Source organism: Notamacropus eugenii, chromosome 1, assembly GCF_028372415.1.
Source record: "Notamacropus eugenii isolate mMacEug1 chromosome 1, mMacEug1.pri_v2, whole genome shotgun sequence".
NCBI lineage: Eukaryota > Metazoa > Chordata > Mammalia > Diprotodontia > Macropodidae > Notamacropus > Notamacropus eugenii.
This window is the reverse complement of record NC_092872.1, coordinates 636,380,854-636,402,411: the sequence shown is the minus strand read 5'-3', so window position 1 is coordinate 636,402,411 and position 21,558 is coordinate 636,380,854. Positions and strand designations below refer to the sequence as shown.

General features: G+C 36.2%; 1 long non-coding RNA gene across 2 annotated transcripts in view; it reads right to left on the bottom strand.

The window, feature by feature from the left end:
* LOC140520921 (uncharacterized) overlaps positions 1-21,284 on the bottom strand; it is a 150,875-nt gene extending 129,591 nt beyond the window's left edge. For both annotated transcript variants that reach the window (XR_011972707.1, XR_011972708.1), the window contains exon 1: positions 21,133-21,284. This is a non-coding gene — a long non-coding RNA (uncharacterized lncRNA). The remainder of the gene's footprint in view (positions 1-21,132) is intronic.
* Positions 21,285-21,558: the final 274 nt, after the last annotated feature.

Sequence of the window (21,558 nt, the reverse complement as noted above, 5' to 3'; positions counted from 1 at the left end):
TTTTCAGCAACTCTTTCCTATTTTATATTTTTCACTGACTTTCTCTTAGCATCCAAATGAAACTGTAAACCTTGGCCATCTATCGCCTCATAAATATGGTTATCCCTGAGATTCAAGATGTAAATATCAAGACAAATAAAAGGATGTTGGGACCAATGAGCAACCTTCACTTGCAACCTCTAAACATCAAACATGAAAGTTTCATGTCACTTTTTCTCCTGTGACAAAAAAAGCTTCAAGACTGAAAATTAAGTGTTTGAACATAGTAAAAAAGAGATACACTTTCCCTATTGAATGCATTTTTCTCAGGAACATTAGAAAAACAACTTGAGTTGTGGCACTGAATTTTATTCCTGAAGAAATATACCAAGGAAAAAAAACAGTTCAATCTTTAGCACATTTTTGGTTTCTAATATTTTTACACTGAAAAAATGAACATGAAATATAGATGACAGACAGACAGACAGACATAGACAGATGGATAGATGGATAGATGGATAGGTGGATAGGTGGATAAGCAGATGGGTGGATGGATGGATGGATGGATGGATGGATGGATGGATGGATGGATGGATACTCCTGAAGCCCAAGGGGCTTACACAAGGGTCTGAACTTACACATAATTAAGTTCAATCCTGGGAGAACTAAACCTAAAGGGAACAAGAGAGGGGATGGTCCAATATCTGATTCTGCCCCCACCAATGCTGCATCTAGAATTGTATCTAAAACAAAGTTCAGGTATGCTTCGTGTGTAGGATCCCCTTAAACTATGGGTAACAAAGCCCTTTCCAGAAAAATGCTTCACTGTAAAATGAATATCAGGTATAGTAGAGCTATTTATTCTCTTCACCATAAAAAACATTATAGGGTACAAAAATCTCCAAAAACATAAATATTTCAATAACCAATGCTTCAATAAAAACTATAAACTATTTCAATGGTCAATGATATTCATTATACATACCCTAGAAAATAAAGATAACTTTGTGGAACCAATGAATAGATATATGCCATTCGTCTTGGACTTCCACTCTCTAGGTAGCACAGGAAGTCCAGATCTCCTGGCCAAGCAGGGCATGATGGTCTATTGGATATTTCAAAAGTCCTAAAGACATCTGCCTCTCCCAGAATGTAATAACTAACCAGGTAGGGCTTTATTCTTCATTAAAAGTTTGAAAAGTTTGCCCTATTTTACTTATCAATACTTCACCAATCCATTCTTGGATATTGTGCTGCTTTTAAAGACAGTTAGAAAACCCAAAAAGACTGAAAAGACAAGTGTTTCTCCAAAGACTAGGAAAATAAATAAGCCTATTTTTATCACTCAGACTCACTGCTAAACTTCTAAAAAAAGTAGACTGTCCTTCATGATCATTGCAGTGTCTTTGCAAAGTTAAATTTGGAGTCAAAGAACCTAGAGACAAATAATACCTCTAATATGTGACATGAACCACTTCTCTGGGCCTCAGTTTCCTCATTGTTCAAATGAGGAAGTTGGACTAGATGATATCTAAGGTTCTTTCCTTGTTGTTGTTCAGTTGTTTCAGTCATGTTTGACTGTTTGTGACCCCAGTTGGGATTTTCTTGGCAGAGATACCACAGTGGTTTGCCATTTCCTTCTCCAGCTCAGTTTAGAGATGAGGAAATTGAGGCAAACAGTAAACAGGGGTCACATAGCTACTAAGTGATTGAAGCTGAATTTGAACTCATGAAGAAGAGGGAGTGATCCGGATCACAAGCCCCATGATCTAGTTGCTGTGCCACCTTTCCTACAGTTTGGTGATCCCCTCCTTCCTCCAAGTCCTCATCATGCTTTCTTCCTCAAACCCTAGCAGTTTGAGTCCCATTCCCACCACTCCATTGAAAGACTCTCTTCAAGGACACCAGTGATGTCCTAATAACCAAATCAAATAACTTCTCCTCAAACTTCATCCTTCTTGATTTTTCTCAGCATGTCATACTATGGACCACTTGAGTTAGAGTATTCAGGGGTTAGGAGAGGTAAACTAGCTCTTGTGTTCTTTCCCTCTACACTGTTGAATACTTTCTAAATGAAATGTCATTTGTGACAGAGTTAGTGACCATACCAGGAAATGAAAGACAACCCACAAATAACACTGACAAATCTAAAGCCAGATTCTTGAAGGATATTTTGGGGGTGCAGTCTTAGGTTTGAGTAAAATGGCATCAGAGTCGCCTTTGAGTGCTCCAATTAGGGAGTGTTCCTCCAGGCCTGGGGGCAGGGAGGGGCTGTCTGGCTTCAGGCCTGAGGTTGATCTCACTGGTATAAGTACTAGCAGCTGGAACACAGATCCTCAGAATTCTCAGCAGCCCAAAGGTGGGGCTGTGGTCTTTCCTTACATACAGAAAAGAGTCGCATTTCCTATAACACAATATGAACTTCCTATCAATTCTCTCCCGAGCACTCCACTACATCTGAACCACAGTTTCCAAGTACTATAAAATATAAAGCTCAGAGTAGATAAAAGGAAGATAAGATTTAAGAGAGAACTTTTAATAGTTTACTTTTTCAAGAACTTTCTTCTTTATAATGCACTTTCCTCATAAAAATGTTGTGTGACAGCTAGTGCATTATCATGCCCATTTTTCAGATGAGCAAACTGAGAATAAGAAAGACTGTGTGACTTTCTCACTGTCACATTGCTAATAGGCAGTGGAACTGGAGCCAGAATTTGACTTAGATAAATATGCTCATGGAAAACAGCTTCTTCACACAAAAAAAGAATTTCTTCTGTCTGGTATAATAAATATATTTTGTGATAAACATATATTTATATGTGTGTCACATATACATATGTGTGCATACACATGTGCATGTATGTGTGTATGTGCATATATCTATAGATTAGATTATAAATTCCTTGAGGGTAGAAACTATCTTTTATTTCTTTGTATACCCATCACTTAGAACATTTCCTGACACATAGTAGGCACTTAATAAATGTTTACCAATTGATAAATAATACATATCTTATATATGTGCAATGTATATACATTTATATACATACTACACGTAGACAGATCCTTTGACAAATCTTGAAATTCCTTTTGAAAATTTCCTTTGCATTTTTTTTCATTCCATGGCATTGGTTCCCCACAGCACTTCATCAGATGGACATTCTAGAGATTTAAGCAGCTATAAACCTGTTTTTCTTACCAATAGAAACCTCCTGAGAATGTTTCTCTCCAAAGAACATGTCTTATCTAGTTCTTCCTGGATTCCTCTCATCTCCCTCCCCTTTCCCTAGCCCCTTTAGTTAAAAGCCTGACTGTCATTGCATGATGACTTAATCTGAGTTATTAAAACTGCTTCTTGTGACTAATAGTAAGAAATGTGGACAAGCACTGCACTGTCAATGTTCCCATCATTTCATAAATGCTGAGAGGCCAGCTAAAAAACAATTTCAAGAGAACTTTTCCTTGATTTAAATCCTTGGCAACCAAAAGAGGGCTTTGAATTGTTGAACACACTGTGCCTGCACCTACGCCCTACCTGACTCTGCACCCATCCTCCCCCCACCCATCTGAAATCCTGGTACTTGAAACCTGACTTAAGGGCCTAAGGACAGGATGGAGAAAACTCACCTTAGAGTTGATGGATTTGCTACTGGACCTTGGATAGTACTGTTTGGCTTTAGCCTTAATCATCACCTATAAAGCCCCAGACATTGGAAGCCCTGATGGCATTTTCCAAAATCAGATGCAATTCAGAATATGGCTTGTGCTAAGCCGGGTAAGACATATATGCTAATGACTAAAAAGACTAATGCATAACTTACATTTTAAGAGAGAGGGAGATAGATTAACAGAGATAAAGACAGAGAGAATGAATAAACAAAATTAATTTCTTGCCTTGCTAGTTACATATGGTTGCATTAATATTCCCATCTCAGCGATCCAGCTGAGAATCATTATTTAATGAAGGGTTTACAAATCACATGCTCTTTGATGGCTTTCATTGCAGAATATTCCATGAGAATGCAGAAAATGGGCAAGTGACCAGGTTTCCAACATTAGAACACACTAAATACTACACTACAGATTCATTTGAGCTGGAGACTTGCTATTGAAGAAGGCCCAAGAGATCATTCTTATTTCTAATTTCCGGGTCCACAAGTTCAACAGCATGTGGAAAAAGTGATGAACTGAAGGTTATTGATGAGTGGCCTTCGTGCTCTGAGAACATTGAGTTGTCTGAGACCACAGATGACAAAAAAGCAATATATGTTCAAATTTTAGTGATGTGCATAAATTAGCACTCAGATCATTTTTGCCTATTTAAAAATGGCACAAAATATTTATTTTTAGGTAAGAGTACATTGAAATCTCATTAGATTACAAGTTCCTTGAGTGTAGGGACTGTTTTTTTCCTGTTTGTATATCCAGCCCTTAGCATAGTGCTTGGCATATAGCAGGTCCTTATTAAATCCTTTTTTTAAGTTTTTTAATTTATTTTAAACTTAAGTACAACATAAAAAAAGGAAAAAAAAAACATTGCCATGTATATAGCAGAATATAAGAGAGGACTCAATAGAAGTAATACATTTCCATTTCAAGAAAACCTATATAATATATACTACACAGTGTTTTCAAAGCTGTACAATTTTTCTTTGTATCCTTGTAGGTTTTTTTTTTGTTCTCTGCTGTGCCCTTTTTACCTTGTTTTTCCCCCTTTCATCTCCCCCCCACCAAAGGATATAATTAAGCATGGTTATGTGTGTATGTATACATACAGAGATATATATGTATATACACATATATTATACATAGATATCCATAAACATACACATATACGTACATATATGCTCATATATATGTGTGTGTCTGTGTGGGGGGGGGGGGGTAAGACCATGCCATGCTTATTTCCACTTGTTATCTGTTTCTCTGAAGGTAGATAGCATCTACTTTCATAAGTCCAAATCTTTCCATGTTTTTCTAAATTAACCAGCTCATTTCCTACACCACAGCAATATTCCAATCCAAACCCATTCTATTTGAGAGATTGTCTAAGAAAGTTTTTTTTCCCTGATTTTCTTCATTCCTTCAATTTTTGGCTGCATAGGTTCTATTTACACAAGAAATTTTTAATTTAAAATAATCAAAATTATCCATTTTATAGCTTAACAATGCTCTTACTTTATAATATGGTTTAATACTATTGATTACTGATAGTACTGAATCGATTTCCTTTACATCTTTCTCCCCCAGTCTCTTTGAAGTTCCTTACCTTTTGTTCTTCTAAATGAACTTTGTTTTCTTTTTCTAACTTAGTAAGATAATTTTTTTTAGTAATTTAACTGGTATGGCACTAATAAATAGATCAGTTAGGAAAAATTGTCATTTTTTTATTAAATTGTCTTTACCTACCCATGAATAATAAATTTTACTTCAGGTATTTAGATCTACCTTCTTTTGTATAAAAAATGTTTTATGTTTATATTTGCATAGTTCCTGTGTCTGTTTTGGCAGGTATACTCTCAGATATTTTTATACTATCCAACTATTTTAAATGGTCTAAAACAATATTGAATAATATAGCTGATACATAGTATAGTTTCCCTATTTTTCTCTTTTGATTAAATCTGTTTTAGCTTTAACTTTGCCTGAAATCATAATTACTACCTGTGCTTTTTTTTATCTAATAAATTCTACTCCTGACTTTTATTTTATATTTGTATGTATATCTCATTTTTTTACAGCATTTCCTAAAAGCAATATATTGTTGAATTCAAATTTTTAATCTGCTATCAGTTTCCATTTTATGGGTAAATTCATCCCATTCACATTCTAAGTTATAATTACTTGTTGCATATTTTTCTCCTTCCTATTTTTCCTAACTATCGTGCTTACCCTATTCCTATCCCTCCTCACTCTTCTGCTTTATTTCTACCCACTGTCTTGCCTTCCTATTCTTCCCCTCCAAAAATCCTCCCTTAAACTCTCCCCCCACCCTATACCCTTGCTTGCCCTCTTATTTCTTTCTGAATATAAAAGACTTTTATATCCTTCTGGATATAAATGTTGTTCTCTTTTTAAACCATTCCCAAAGAGAGTAAGGTTTCAGCGTTACTAGCCCTCCCTACTACTAGTTTCTTTTGTATTAATTTTTTTTCCTTTTTTTGCCTCATTTGTATGAGATAACTGCTCCTTTTTAATTTCTCCCTACACAGTTTTATTTTTTTAGAATCACTCTATCATACTCAGCTCAGCCTAAGCCCTTCTTTCAAACTACCCGAATAAAGATGACAGTCATAATAGAACTGATATTTTCATGTATAAGAAATAAATTATGTGACCTTATTGAGTCTCTTATAATTGGTCTTTAATGTTTACTTTATATTTCTCCTGGATGTTATATGTCAAATTTTCCCTTAAATTCTGTTGTTTTTGTCATAAATACCTGAAGGCATTTTAGTTCATTAAATACAAATTTTTTATTTGGATTATAATAAATCTTTATTAAAATGAATTGGATCCTTGAATTCATATTGTGGGTTTAACCTAATAATTTATGCATATTCAGTAGCTAAAATCTCTTAGATGAATTGCAATACTAGCCCAACTTCTATGACATTCATTCAATTTCTCTGCAGTCATAGTGAGTTCCCCATGTATAAGCAGATAGATATCATCTGTTTATATCTTTTCTGTCCATTCAAATTCAAAAAACATTTATTAGGCTTCTACTATATGCATATCACTGTGTTGGCACTGGAAGGATATAAGGATGGAAACAAAAATGAAAAACCAAACCAAGCCTGTCCCCAAAGTGTTTATAATCTAGTTCATGTGAGGTAGAGAAATACAGATAAGAATAAGATAAGGTTCAGTGGGATGAGGCAAAGGGGATAAAAAAAAATTCAAGGGAAATTAGAGAAAAGAGATCATTATCCTGTAAGGGATCAGAAAAGAGGAACCTGAGCTGAGCCTTAAAAGAATAAAATAGGCGCTATTGGTAAAGGTAGGGAGAGATCGCGTTCCAGTTATGGCATAGAGCCTGCATGATTTCAGAGTACTAAGAAGTTATTATTATGAAAAAATGATGAGTCTTTACTATTTTGTGGATCTGATGCTACCTCAAATTCATTACTGATTGGAAGTACTTTATTCCAGTTCTCAGTGGATCTAGAAAGTGACCATCTTGTTTTTGTCTTTGTATCCAGTGTCTAGAATTGTGCCTAGAATGTAGTAACAGCATTTATTTTAAATGCTTGTTAATTAATATATCAACTGGTTAAATATATAAAGCAATGATTCAGAAAACTGTAAAATTTTAGATCTTTAAGAGCTCATCAGGCAAATTCCTGTATTTTTCAGATGAAGAAAATGAAGGCTAGTGAAAATAAACAAATGGTCCAAGATTACTCTGCTAGTTAATGGGAGGGCCAGGCCTTGGGCCATAGGTCTTCTGAGCTTTCATCCAGTGCTCCTACAACTACAGAACTGTTCCTTCACACTGAACTGCAATTTCTCCACTCCCAGGCTAAGGTTTGCTACACCCTAGGGTGTCACCAAGTATCTCAAAGGGTGTCACAAATTTTCTTTGGCTGGTTTCCAAGCACTATCTGCTGATTCCATCAACATCTAGATTAGCATTTCTTTCAAAGGATTAAGAAAGGATAATTGAAAATGCAAACAGATGAGTTTCAGGAGGTAGCAGAACTAAAAGCCAGGGCTTTGGGGGTGGAGAGGGTGGAGATGGATGGATGATGGGTTCTGCCAGCTGCTTCCCTCATCAGGGCCAGCAGTTAGGTCTGAGAGGTTAAATGTGTCACAAGATCAAACAAACAGCCAAAGCTTGGAAATCACTGATATTAAATGGTTTCTCCAGATATAGTCACATAATATACTTTGCCTTGGGGTGTGTAACATGCCAATAAAGGAGGGGTGGGGTGGAGAAGAGATTGCCAACAACAATGCAGAACATGGCATACAATAATCTCCTAGTTAGGACTGGCTGCAAAGACAACTGTAGTAGGTGATCTGGCCCTAGAAGTTGGCAGCTCCCTTTCTTCCCCTATTTGTCTTGGTTAGACATAGTCCACTACTTCCATCAGAAAAGAATGAGCAGGGTTAGGAAAATTAATTTTCTCACTGAATAAGGAAATTTTAGGTGGTGGTGATATTAGCCTTGCATTCCTCATTCACCTCTAACCATGATTTCCCAATGAAATTGGGAAATTTCATCCTCTAGGACTATAGATCCAAGGTTGAACTCATTAGGAGAGTACCAAATAGCAACACATCAGTACAACTGGATGTGAGGAGAGAAGGAAACGAGTTCAGTCTTAGAAACAGAAAAACTTCATTCCTTAGTGCATGAGCTTCCTTGGGTTGCCCTACCAGCTTATCCAGTTCATACTTTTCCATGAAGCAAATTAGATTAAGTTTTCAGGCAGAGCAATGTGATTTGAATCACTTCAGATTTCTTGCACTTAAAAGATTAACAGAAAAAATAAAGGTAGGGATTAGTCAGAGCCTTGCCCCACCCCACATGAGGCTGCCAGCTCAGCTTTTCTTTCATTAGGAATCAGACCCAAGGAATTTTACACAAGCCGAGTCATGAACTGGAGTGTTTGGGGGTAAATGTTTCCAAAGTGTCCACTGAGATTTCCGCCCAATGCCAAAGCCAATAATTATATTTGAAGAAGATCATGGTTGGTCAGGATGTAAGAAAATCACCAGCTTCCTTTATCAGACAGTTTTCCCAGACCTTTCTCTCTGCAGCTATTTCAAAATAGATAGGAAACCTCTCCAATTGAATTTTAACAGTGGGAGTGAAACATGGAAATTGGTGTCTCCCTCTGTGACCTCAGGCAGATCCTTGGAAAGGATCAGTCTTCTCAAGGATGGGAATCCTTTTTCAGTGTTAAGGTCCTTTCCAGTTCTATAATTCTCCAATTCTGAGCCTGACTGTTCCATTAGGCATAATGATTAAATATCATGTCTGTCAAGCAACTTGGTATGAGGGATTTTTGTTTGATTTGATGACTAATTTTATCAGTTTTCCCCAAAGATTTGGAGTGCTATTTTAGTTTTTGAAATTTCACTTATTTAAAAAAATTATTAATATTTTATGCTTTCAGAGCAAGATTATTTCCCAATATGACAGCATCTCCACCACCACCACCACCACTACCCAATTGAGCCTTCCTTTGTAAAACATGAAAAACAAATAAGTAAAACCAACCAACAAAACAATCACCTCTGACAGAGTATGTAACATTCCATACCTACAGTCCTGTCTTATAACCCTGAAGGGGGAGTTATGTTTTGTGATCTCTTCTCCAACTAACCAGGTTTTTCTTTTTCCTCTTTGCATTCTGTAGACACTGCCTTATGTAAACCCTTTTCAATGACATGCTTAAGTGTGGAGATATCACACTAGAAAAATGAAGGTATAAATAGGATATCCAGTTACCAAAATCTAAATAGCAGAGTTAATGCATTTTCAAAGGAAAACAGCTCAAAGCACAACTATGTTTGGCATTTGGGGTTTATACTTTGGATTCTTTTCTACAGAAAAGTGAAAATAGAGTATGTTTAAAAGATCTGAAGACTTATGAGAAAACTCTAGGTGATCAAATCTAATCTAAAACCTTTACAATAAAAATAAAATGAGAAAAGTCAAGAGAACTATTCCCAGGTTACTGGGTAAAAGAAAGCTTATTCTAATCCAGATCAGTGCCACATAGTGATAGGAAATTGTCCATCTCTACTGATCTCTGCTGTCATATATTTGAGGAAAATTCACATTTTATATGGACTTTATTAATATCCATCTCCATATTTCTAAAATTTCTGTCACCATAGTACTTAGGTAATTAGACAGAGGTGCCTAGAATACTGTATCATTTGAACATCATCTCCAAGAAGAAAAGTTGCTCTGTGTCATTTGTCATTATTTTGATGAGATTCTTACCACTTAAGTAGCCAAAGATGGGAGAAAAAATTACAATTTCCTCTAAATTCATTTGTAGTAACTCTTGCAAATAGTTTTTGGCCAGGGTCAGAAAATTGAATATTGGCTGAGGATCAGCTGAACCCTCTGGGTAGTTTCAGTGTAATCCATGGTTCTAATTAATTTTCCAAAGTCTCCTGGGCATGTTTTCTTCTCTCTTGGAAATCTTTGGTGTTGCATGAAAACTCAAGTTGTACAGAATATGCCTTCTAATATATCCATCCTACTGGTTTCCTTTATGCTTCAGCAATCAACTGATGACTTATTTTCAAGAAACTTAGATCGCTGTGAGTAGCAATACAGAAATACCAAGAGATAATGCTAAATCAAGGATGATGCTTTCATTTCCTAGCTTTCCGTGTAACAATTTGATGGAAGAAAAAAAATGAATCTCACAATATTCGAGTTTTAGAGCAACACAACTAAAGAGATTTTTGAATCCTTGCAATATCAAAGATTTGTGATTACACTGGTATGAAAACTAGCTCCATCCACTTTGTCCTCATCTTTCAATATAATTTTGTTCAAAAAAAAGCTTATGTTGCCTTCTATCAAATAGAAATATACATTAACTAGGATTTGCTTGCTTATCAGTACAATGATAATAGATGTTCATAATGATGACCCTGAGGCACTGTAAAGTTATAAAGTCATCTTTATATTCAATATTCAGTCTTCTGAGTCATCAAAAAAAGAGAATAAATTATGTTCAAAATTAAGTCATGTAATAAATCTTAAGGAAAATTGAGTCCAATGGTCTATCCAATCCAGGAAACCCTTCTATGGTATCCCTGAGAGACCCTACTAATATTCTTGTTTTGATAGACTTATCAAAACTCTCCTGACAGTTTTTCACTTTAACATGCCAATCTTCATATATGCACGTGCAAGCTGTGTCATTGGTGGGCAATAGCACTGATGACAGCTGTGACGACTACCTTTTTATTAGGCACTCCCAGTGAAAGTTGTGGCTCACTGTCCAATGAGCTATTTTGCCACTGTTCTAGTTCTTAGAAAGCTATTCATCATGAGAAGCTAGAATCTTGTTTCATTGTCATTCATAGGTCCTATTCAAATTTTTTTGGCAATGACATTGCAGGCATAATGTGTATATCAACTACAAATCAACGAAAATATTGTGTTTATTAAAACTCCCCTTTCCTTCACCATGTTAGATAACAGAGTTGACTACAGGAAGGGATGGGCCTTGACTGTCATTGTGAAAATGCAGCTGACATTGGTTAAATTTTCATCTTTTCAAAGTCTCCAAGGATGGCTTCAGAACTCATAAGGGAGCATTTCCTGAAGGCAATAATTATGAGACTAATGCCTGTTTCTTTCTTCCATTCTAATGATTCATATCATATATCATATCATATCATATATATTTATAAATATTGTGTGTGCATACACATACATGTACACTTGTGTGTGAATATACAGATACACATGTGTGCGTGTTTTTATGTGTGTACATATATTTATATACATGTTTGTAATGTGTGTGTATGCACACATCTCTTCTAAGGGATTAAGTTCCTACCTTATTTCATGTCTTTCATAGAATCTTGAGGGTTAGGGATTAGTCTATATTCTTCACTTTGTAAAACTTCACACAAAATTAGGAGCTTAACATATGTTTCTTAATCATAAAGTATGGGAAAGAACAAGCTGAGTATAATTAGCCATTTTAAATACATACAGAAGTGGTATTGCAGGAAGTAGATTCACCTTTTCAAAAATAACAATTTGAATCCAATCCCTAAAAATATACTTCCCTAAAGTACACACCCTATAAGTATGCAAATATAGGTATAGGATACCCTGGCAAGTGCTGGAGTGTGAGAGCTTTTTCTCTATAATCTGGAATTACTTTGCATTATGAAACCCAGCCATGTATGTGGTATGTGATTTTAATACAGTAATTTTCTTCTGTTCTTGGTCCCGCTGTTTTCAGCAACATATTGGATCCCTAGGGACAGACTCACTACTGTACTCGTTTGAGAGAAAACATGAGGGTGCACATTCTGAGCTGCATATGCCCAGATCCAAGTTTCCAAGGAAACTAGTGACTGCTCATCTATCCGCAATAATGCAATAAGGCGAATCCCTCGCAGCCTCTTACAAATTGGGTCTGAATTAAATTCCAATGCAAAGCTTGCATTTTAAAAAGTCAATATCTTTTTTTTCTGATGAACAAGACCCCAGTTCTATCATTTCTGGCAATTTAGTAAGCATTAGTGGAGCTATCTTGTTGTTTTGGGGTACTGCCAGTGATGTTTCCCCCAATGTACCTGGAGATACCAGATTGAGGATAGTCCATGGAAGCACATACTGAAGCATCCCAGCCAGTGAAGCCAGTAGAGGGCCATATGCATTCTGAAATCGATGTGTCCAGCCATATGGAAAGGAGATAACTGTGACTCCCTGCTGTAGCCCCATCTGTGGACCATATAAAGACTCGCTCTTTGGGACAAGTAAAGGACTACTCAAATATTCCAGACCTATCAGCTTTAATTGTGACCAGAATCATAACTTGACTATTTGAAAAAAAATCTATCACCATTAGATTATACATGAATCCAAAAAATACCAAGTTCCTTTAAGGGAAAGGACCTAATTTTCTTTGTCTCTCTCACAGTACCTAGCAAAGTACACTACACATAGTGTGCTCCTAGTAAATGTTTATTGAACAAATAAATGAATGTAAGAAAAAGTGAATGAACAAATGAATTGGAATATTTAGCTTTATGTCAAAATTCTCATGTATAGGGGACTGCTGATACAAGAGAGAGCTAACCTCAGAGATAGGAAGACCTGGCTTCTTGAAACATACAGCCTGAGTAAGTCATCTAACCTCTCAGTGTCTCAGGCAATTTATTATGGCAATAAGTTGCAAAATATTTGCCAAATTGCATTGGTAAAGGGAGTTTTCCTACTGGGATCGTCATACGGCAATGAAAGCATAAATTTAGACAAAAAAAAAGTTGTCTGTTCTTTTCAGAAAGACAAGTGATCTTATTTCCTTTGCATGTCATTAGACTTCTAATCTATGGCTCTGCAACTATGTTTAGCCAGCATTTCAAAGACACATAGCTAACATAGCTAATCCCCAGCCATTACTAAACATATCATTAAATGTGTCTCCTCTCTACTCACATGAAAATTACCCTAATTCAGGCCCTCAACACCTCCCACCTGGATTATTACAAGAGCCTCTAAACTGATTGCCTTGCCTCCAGTATCTCTCTTCTCCAATCCATCCTCCACTCAGTTGCCAAATTGAAATTCCTAAAATACAGACCTATGTCCCTTCTTTTTTCAAGAATATTCAGGGGCTACCTCTTTCCTTGAGGATAAAATACAAACTCCTCTATTTGGCAATGATGGTCCTTCACAGATTGGCTTCCACCTACTTATCTAAGTCTACTATACATACTACTTGCTTTATTTGCAGTTTGGAGTAGCGGATTGTGAGCTGCCCTTGAAGTCAGGAAGACCAGAGTTCAAGTATGGTACCTGACACTTATTATTAGTTCAGTGCCCCTAGGCAACTTTCAAAGATCTCTAAATTGTAGAAGAGTCAGTCTGCATTGATAGGTGGAATTCTTCTTACCAATGAAATCACAAATCTAATCTCTGTCTCTGTATTTTGCATTTATTTCTCTGGGCACATATCATTTCCTCTCAATAGGCTGTGGTCTGGTCTCCTTGAGGGCAGGGACTATTTCATATTGCTTTTGTATCCCAAGCACTTAGTACAAAGCCTACTTAACACATAGTAGGCACTTAATAAGGGCATTTATGAATGCATATGTACCTATTTACCAAAAGTCAAAAAAAGTCTTTGAAGATCCCATAACCTAAGCCTTGTGTCAACAACTTCATATGTATAGCACATGCAGACTCTCTGGGGTACTTTCTCCCAACCACACTGACTAGCAGGCCAAGTCCCAAGAGTAAGACCATTACTACTCTCCTTTTTCCTTCAAAATTTCTGAAATTGTTTTAATGAAATTATTTTCAAAGGTTTATTTTATCTTTGTTCTTTGAAAATAGATTGCTATAATTATAAATTCTCCTAAGCAATATATTCCTTTATAAGTTTTCATTCTGTTCATTTCTTAAATTTTGATGACTAGAAGTCATCAAGTTACTGCTTAAGGTCAAATTAGAGAAAAAATAGTATGAAAATAACTCTACTATAAGTTCTTCTTTGATAAAATTAAGAATATCTACCTCTACCCTCACTTTCTCTGAAGTCTAAATGAGCCTTCTTAATTGTATCCAAATGCTGCCATCATCATATGCTATCCAGAACAGATAGGCTATAGCCTAAAGACAGCTCTAGAAGGGAGCTAGCAATCCACAGCTTTCTGCTCAGAGGACAGCAACTGCTTTGCTGAGGTAAGAGCAAGAGCCAAAAGCAGAAACCCAGTGGACCTGGAGAGAGGGAGCTTAGCCACAGAGCAAAGAAACTAGAAGGTCATATGGCAAAGCTAATCAAAAGTACAAGGCATGAGAATCAAAGCCCAGACTGGTGATCCAAGGACCCAGTGACAATGTTAGGTTAGAATAAAAAAATAGTAATAATAGTAATAATAGTGGAGCAGAAGAGTGAGCCAGGATTTGGACCAAAGCAGATCTTCATCTGGAGAACACCCAGATAGTACCTCTAAGGGAAAATGCAGAGGTCTAAGGGAGGTCTTTTGATGGCAGACTCTGGCCTCTTAGCCTCACCTTTTCAGTGTCTTAAAGAGTTAGCATGCAGGTTACCCAAAAAGAGGGCTAGGGACCTGAAACCAACGGAGTTAAAGCCCAGGTTAAAGCACAGTTCAGAAAATGTCTCTATAACCATCATTTGTAACTACTTGACCCCTCAGCAGATAGAAATCTACCTTCATAAACACAAAGAATTAAAAGATACCAGTTGCCTTCCTTGCATTTTCTTACAGACATGATATTAAAGTAGAATATAAGTTCCCTGAGGGCAAGCTCTATTTCCCTTTTTTTGTCTTTATAGATCCTTAGAACTTAACACGATGACCTACACATAGTAAAGGCTTACAAAATGATTATTGAATTAGATTTAAAAAATAAATTGTAGTGTGAAAATGGAGAAAGACATAACTGAAAAGAGGGAGAAAAGTCTACCCTCTACCAGGGTTTTTAACCATTTTTTGTGTTGCAGACCCCTTTGGCAATCTGGTCAAACCTATGAAGCTTTTCAGAATAATGTTTCTCAATGCATGAGATAAAATACGCAGGATTACATGTGAAAGTAAAGACTTTAAAAAAAATCCAAATAAATCATCCCCCAGAAATGTACCCATGTATCCCAGATCAAGTACCCACGTATCTGGGTAATTCAAAACTTGGGTTGACCAGTTAAGTTTCAAGTGTAAATACCATCACCACTGATCTAACTTCTTATTTCTTACTTTAAGTAAATCACATTCATGAGCTTTCTCTCTCTCTTCACGTTTCACAGATACTCTTAACTGTTGGCTTTACACACCACTTGACTCACTTGACTTTTTACAATTTCCTGTCAAGGCAGTCAAAATGGCCAACCTAGTTTGTGTATCTTGGACCCAAACCCAAATCATTCTTGCCCCAGTTAGACATAAACTGCTGGAAGGTGTTTGCATATTGTTTTTGGTCAGAGAATCAAGTATATAAGGATGGCTTTGTCTCCAGGTTTTAGTCACCTCATAAAATTGATATGTGTGTATGTGTGCATGTGTGTGTGTGTGTGTGTGTGTGTGTGTGTGTGTGTGTAAGCACTGTAGTATCAGAGCTTTCAATCAGCAGACTTACCTAACATCAAATAATTCCATTGTGACAATTCTCAAAAGGATAGTTAATAAATGTGATAAAAATCTTTTTGTCATGAACACCAGATTGTAAAGTTAAGAACATGCTGGGGCATACCATTACTACAGGCAAACCAGGGACTAAGTTCTAAAGGTAATCAAAATAGTTTCTTCCAAAAATTAAGCTATTCTGGGAAAACATTACACTGAGGTTAATTTTAACTAACAACTAGTATTTGTATAGTGTTTAAAGACTTACAAAGTGCTTTATATATGTTATCCCATTTGATCCTCAAAACAAGTCTATGAGATAGAAACTGTTACTATCCCCATTTTACAAATAAAGAAGCTGAGGTTGACAGTAAGTGTCTGAGATAAATTCTGAACTCAGGTCTTTCTGTCTCCAAATCTGTGAGGCCAAGCAAGTAAGATCTTGTGCTGTTTTTGTTTTAGTATAATCAAGAAGTATGATGCCTCTATTTGAATGTGATTAAAGAAGATCTTCCTCATCCATTAATAGGTCTGCCAATTGAGGGAAGCTTGACTAGGGGAGTTGTTTTGTAGGAGGGTCCCAAGTACCTTTTGTTTTTTTTCTATTGAGGCACTGAGTCAGAGGATCATGCCCTCTGGTTCTAAAAAGTGTATAAATACTCTGAGGGTGAGGTTTTACTTTGGGGCTTAGTTTTTGGAAGAAGTTTTATGAGCCAGATGAGACTCTGGGAAGCCACTAGGGAGACCCCCAGGATTTGACAACCCAGATGTTGGTGCTTCCCTCTCTGGTAAAAATGTATGCATGTTAATGGTCAGGTAGTTTGGAAGTGCTGTCTGTTGATTTTTGATTTCTCTGAAATTTTTATTTTGATTTTCTCTGATACCTGTGCTTGATTAAAGTGATTGTTAAACTCTCAAAAGTTATCTTTCCTTTTAGAGAAGCAGATCAAAGAATCTGTGGTAGCAGGCCCCGCTTTGTATGTTGGGGTGCTTACTGGTCTAGCCCATTAAAGGTATCTAAAATACTCAAATGGATTTGCAATCTCGTTGATTTGGCTTTTTCTTCCAAAAATGCAAATGACAATCCACCCTTCACTATCCTATGTGATTTTTTTTCTCCTTTCTCCCAGCAGTTCACAACAGAGGTTTAACCCAATATTCCAAGATCTTTCCTAACTTTCTCCTAACATCACACGGAGGCCAGTGGAACATTCAGGATATCCACCTGTTATACCTCACCTTCACCACATGACCAGTATGTCCTTTTTTGTTGTTATGCCTATTCATGCATTTTTTTGATGAAATCATTTACTCATATTCTTCAAAGAAACTTATTTATTTTACTTTCTTATATATCACATGCTGCTCTCTCCCCAACTTGTACCTTTCCTTTACCTTCTGTGTGATACTCATTTTAATTCTTTGGATTCTTTTGTGCAACCATATTACCCTATAGGACAATTACTTTTAATACCTATTACAATTCCCAAACATTCAACATAATCCTTATCCACCTGCAAAGAAGTCATTAACAATGAAGTGCCCAGCATTTAATAGCGTATTAAAGGATTATTCACGGATTTGGAAATATCATGGGTCAAAACATGTCTTCCAAAACATTGTTGCTATATAAAGAGCTAATATGACATAATTAGCCTACAAAGGAAATATTAGTCTTGATCCCAACAATAGTATTACAGACAGATTCTATTGTATTTACTACTAGATTTATACTTCTTCCTCTACAAATTCTGTCTTTCATATCTTCCTGCCTCAAATTCCTTTTCACAGAGATCAAGGGCTGCTTTGGCAATCTGTCCAGGGTTTACCTAATCCAAATTTATTCCCTACTAATATTAACCACACACCCTCCTCTAGAGTCAAGCTGGTCTCCTTTACTGTGCAGTGGATGGAATACTGGGCTGAAATCAGGAAGACCTGAATTAAAATCTGGCCTCAGACACATACTAGCTGTGTGACCATGGGCAAGTCACTTAACCCTGTTGGCCTCAGTTTCCTCATCTGTAATGGGCTGGAGAAGAAAATGGCAAACCATTCTAGTATCTTTGCCAAAAAACTGCCTAATGGGGTCACAAAGAGTTAGATATTACTGAAACACCTGAACAACAATAAACTCAATACCCAAGCTGTTTTTTTCACTTGTACCTATGGAAACCCTGACCACAATTTAAGTTCCAAGAAATCTTGTCTGATCATTACCATTCACAAAAATACTTACCTTGTCTGGATTTATGCTATGTTCATAGTCAACATCTCACTGTGTAGTAATACGTTGTTTTATTGTTTTCTTGGTATTAATATTTTTTTCCAACAAAATCATAAATTCCTTATAGGGCAAAAACTGTTATCTTTTACCCATTTTTAGGTAGCAGACCCTTAATAATTACTTGTTGATTGATTAGTTTGGCATTTCTAAGATTGTGCCATAAAATTCTGGGTTCCTGTGAAAGGATTTTGTTAAGAAAAAAGCTGTCCTGGTGTCTAATCACCCATAATAAACCTATCTACTTGTCTAAGCCCATAATAGAAAATATGTGCCTAGTTATCTAAGCTCATCATAGAAAATTAACTTTTTTTGCAGGGAGTCATTAAAGCATTGTTTAAATTGATCATGTGACTGAAATGCTGATTTCTTATTGGTCTCCATTCTATTGTTGTGTTTGTCCAGTGATATTTTGGATTATCAACTGACTGTCAGTTTTGACAGAATATAGTACAAGAATCTGAGTTCATTTTACTTTTAGAGATTTTGTCGTGTGATTATTTTTGTACTATTCCATTATGGATGATTGGGTAGAACTAGAAAATTTGACTGTATAAGATCACAAAAGTGATAATAACTACAATTCTCTCACAATGAAACCAACACCTACATACCCATTTCAAGTGCCAAATCCCAAATGCAGAAGGATAAATCCCTACTTTCCTACAAAACACAGCTCCTGAGACCTTTCCTTATCCTCTCCAGCTGATAGTGATTTGTCACATATATTTTATATGGTCTTACATATGTAAATGTTGTCTTCTCCCATTTTATCCCCAATGCCCTACTCAGTGTCTGACATACAATAGGTACTTAATAAATGCTTGAAGCTTGATTGATGAGCATGGCGTTTATTTCTAGTGTTTCTGATATACATTATGTAATTATGACTCCAACTTTTTGAAAACTATTTCAAATAATGTATTAAAATTTAATATTAAATGAAGAGTAAAAATAATGTTAAAGTGGTTAAATAAAATCACCTATTTGTAAAAATGAAAACATGATGAACTGAAATGATGCCCCCAAATACTGGCTGCTAAAAATAATGAGGAAAAAGGAAAATCACTGACATATCTAAAAAAGTGAGACTTTGCATCCAATATTCTTCCTAGTTAGAAAATGTTTTTTAAACAATATTTTTCACTATGTTGTGTCTAATATTGCCAGATTCTGAATTTAAAATGAACTCAAATATATATGTATATACATATATACACACACATATGTGCATATATAATCAGCTTTGTATAATTTTGGGTAAAAATTTTATTTTAAAAGATTTGATCACAAGCATTTTACCCACTCAGAATGTTTTAGTGAAGGGTTCCCCATTTGAAAAAGACTGAGGACTATTAGATTGGTTGATTCTTCTATTTTTTGTACACACCTGTGACTTCAGTCCTATAAGAAAACACCAAAACCAAAACATTTTCTCCCATTGTGTATTGGCAACTTGGGGCACTGCATGGCCTGGGGCACTTAGAGGTTAAATGACTTGTCCCTGGGCGGAAGGAAGGGAAGGGAAAGAGTATTTAAATAGTGCCCAAAATGTACCAGACACTATGCTAAGAGCTCTACACAACAACTCTAGGAGGTAGGCAATAATTTTGCAGTTCACAGTTGAGGCAACTGAGATAGGTAGAGATTAAATGACTTGCCCAGGATCACATAGCTAATAAGTGAGAGGTTAGATCTGAACTCAAATCTTCCCGACTCTAGGCCCAAGTCCATACAATGCACAGTCACACAATTAGTTTATATCAAAAGTGAGACTTGAGTCAGGACTTGAACTCAGGTCTTTTGAACTCTAAGGGAAGCCTGTTATCTCCATGTGGACCCTCCATTGACTCTTTTAATGCTAGATTTAAAAAAAAATCAAAATCTTTGATAGGTGGCATTTTAGTAAAAAATATTAATTTGATATTTTTAAGTGTGAATTATTATTTAACCTAGTAAAAATGCTATACACTTTCATTTGCTACCATTTTTTTTCTTCTGAAGCTCACCATGACTACTATCACCACTATATAAAAATCAACCATTGGAGATTTAAATAGATTGAAAACTTTGCCAGGAGCTGATTAGTTTATTCCCAGTATGCTGAATGGGAAACTAACCTACAGATTGCACACTTGTAAAGCAGTCATTAAGTGGATGGGGATTATTATTTGGATAGGACTCGATTGCATCAGGCAAGTATAGGGAACTCCTTGCAAGGAAATTCCTTCTATCAGTGAAGATTAGAATCTGCTCTGAGACAGAATCTTATAGAGTTGCCTGATATATTGAGTGGTTAAGTGATTTACCCATGGAAGGAAGGAAGGAAGGAAGGAAGGAAGGAAGGAAGGAAGGAAGGAAGGAAGGAAGGAAGGAAGGAAGGAAAGGAGGGAACTTCCTTTGTACCAGGCATGGTGCTAAGCACTGGGCATATAAATGCCAAAAAGAAAGATAGGCCCTGTCCTCAAGAAGATTACAATCTAATGGAGAAAGAATACACAAAAGGAAACTAAAGATATGTGGGGCAGGGGGGATTTTCCTAGCTCCAAGGTCTGCTTTCTATCCATTCTACCACATACGCTTATACAATCAATATGATAGGAGCAAAATTGTAACTCTCAGATCAACATACTCTCAGTTATCTGTCTTATATTCCCCAAAATAGCCATAGATTCTCAGTTTAGCTCAAAAAATGAGTTGTACAGTAATATTGTCCATGAAACTCTTTCATGGGAAAAATGTACCCTTAATAAAAGTTTGATGCTAATAAACATACATTTCTCCTCCATGGTATTGAAAAAACCCAACTGTTGGTGAGATTTGTTTCATATGTCATAGATAAGTAGCTACACAGTATATGCAAAATAAATAGGAGATAATTTTGGAATAAGAAAACACTAATAACCTGAAGGAAATAGGCAAGGACTCATGTGGACAGTGGCACCTGAGCCCAGCCTTGAAGAGAGCTATAGATTCCAAGAGGCAGAAGTGAGGAGAGGGCATTCAAGACATGAGAGACAGGGAAACATCCTTAGGTTAGAGTATTAGTGTAAACTCACCTGGAGTTGAAGATTCCCTCATTCCCTGTCATTTTTTCTCCTTCCTTTTCCTTCCCCCATTTGACAGTGCTCTTCCAGGTGCTGAAAGAGAATCAAGCTGATAACCAATTCCACCTAATTAACTCCTTTTACCTGGCAACAACTCTGCATAGCCAATCTGTCATTTACTAGGACAGCTCTTAAGTCAAGAAATAAATTTGCTTTTTTTTTTAAATTTTAAGAGCTGCTTTTAAGCCAAGTCCACCTCAAATGTAAATACTCTAAGTGGCATTCAAAAGTAACAAACCAAGAATTTGCTAAGTAGGGATGGGAGAACCTGGCAGTGTCTGCTGGAATGTTTCAAAAGACCTATCAGGTAAGCTTGGGTTCAGCAAAATCTTAACAAGCTTTTGCTTACTTCTCTCCCTGTATCTCCCAGTCAACCCA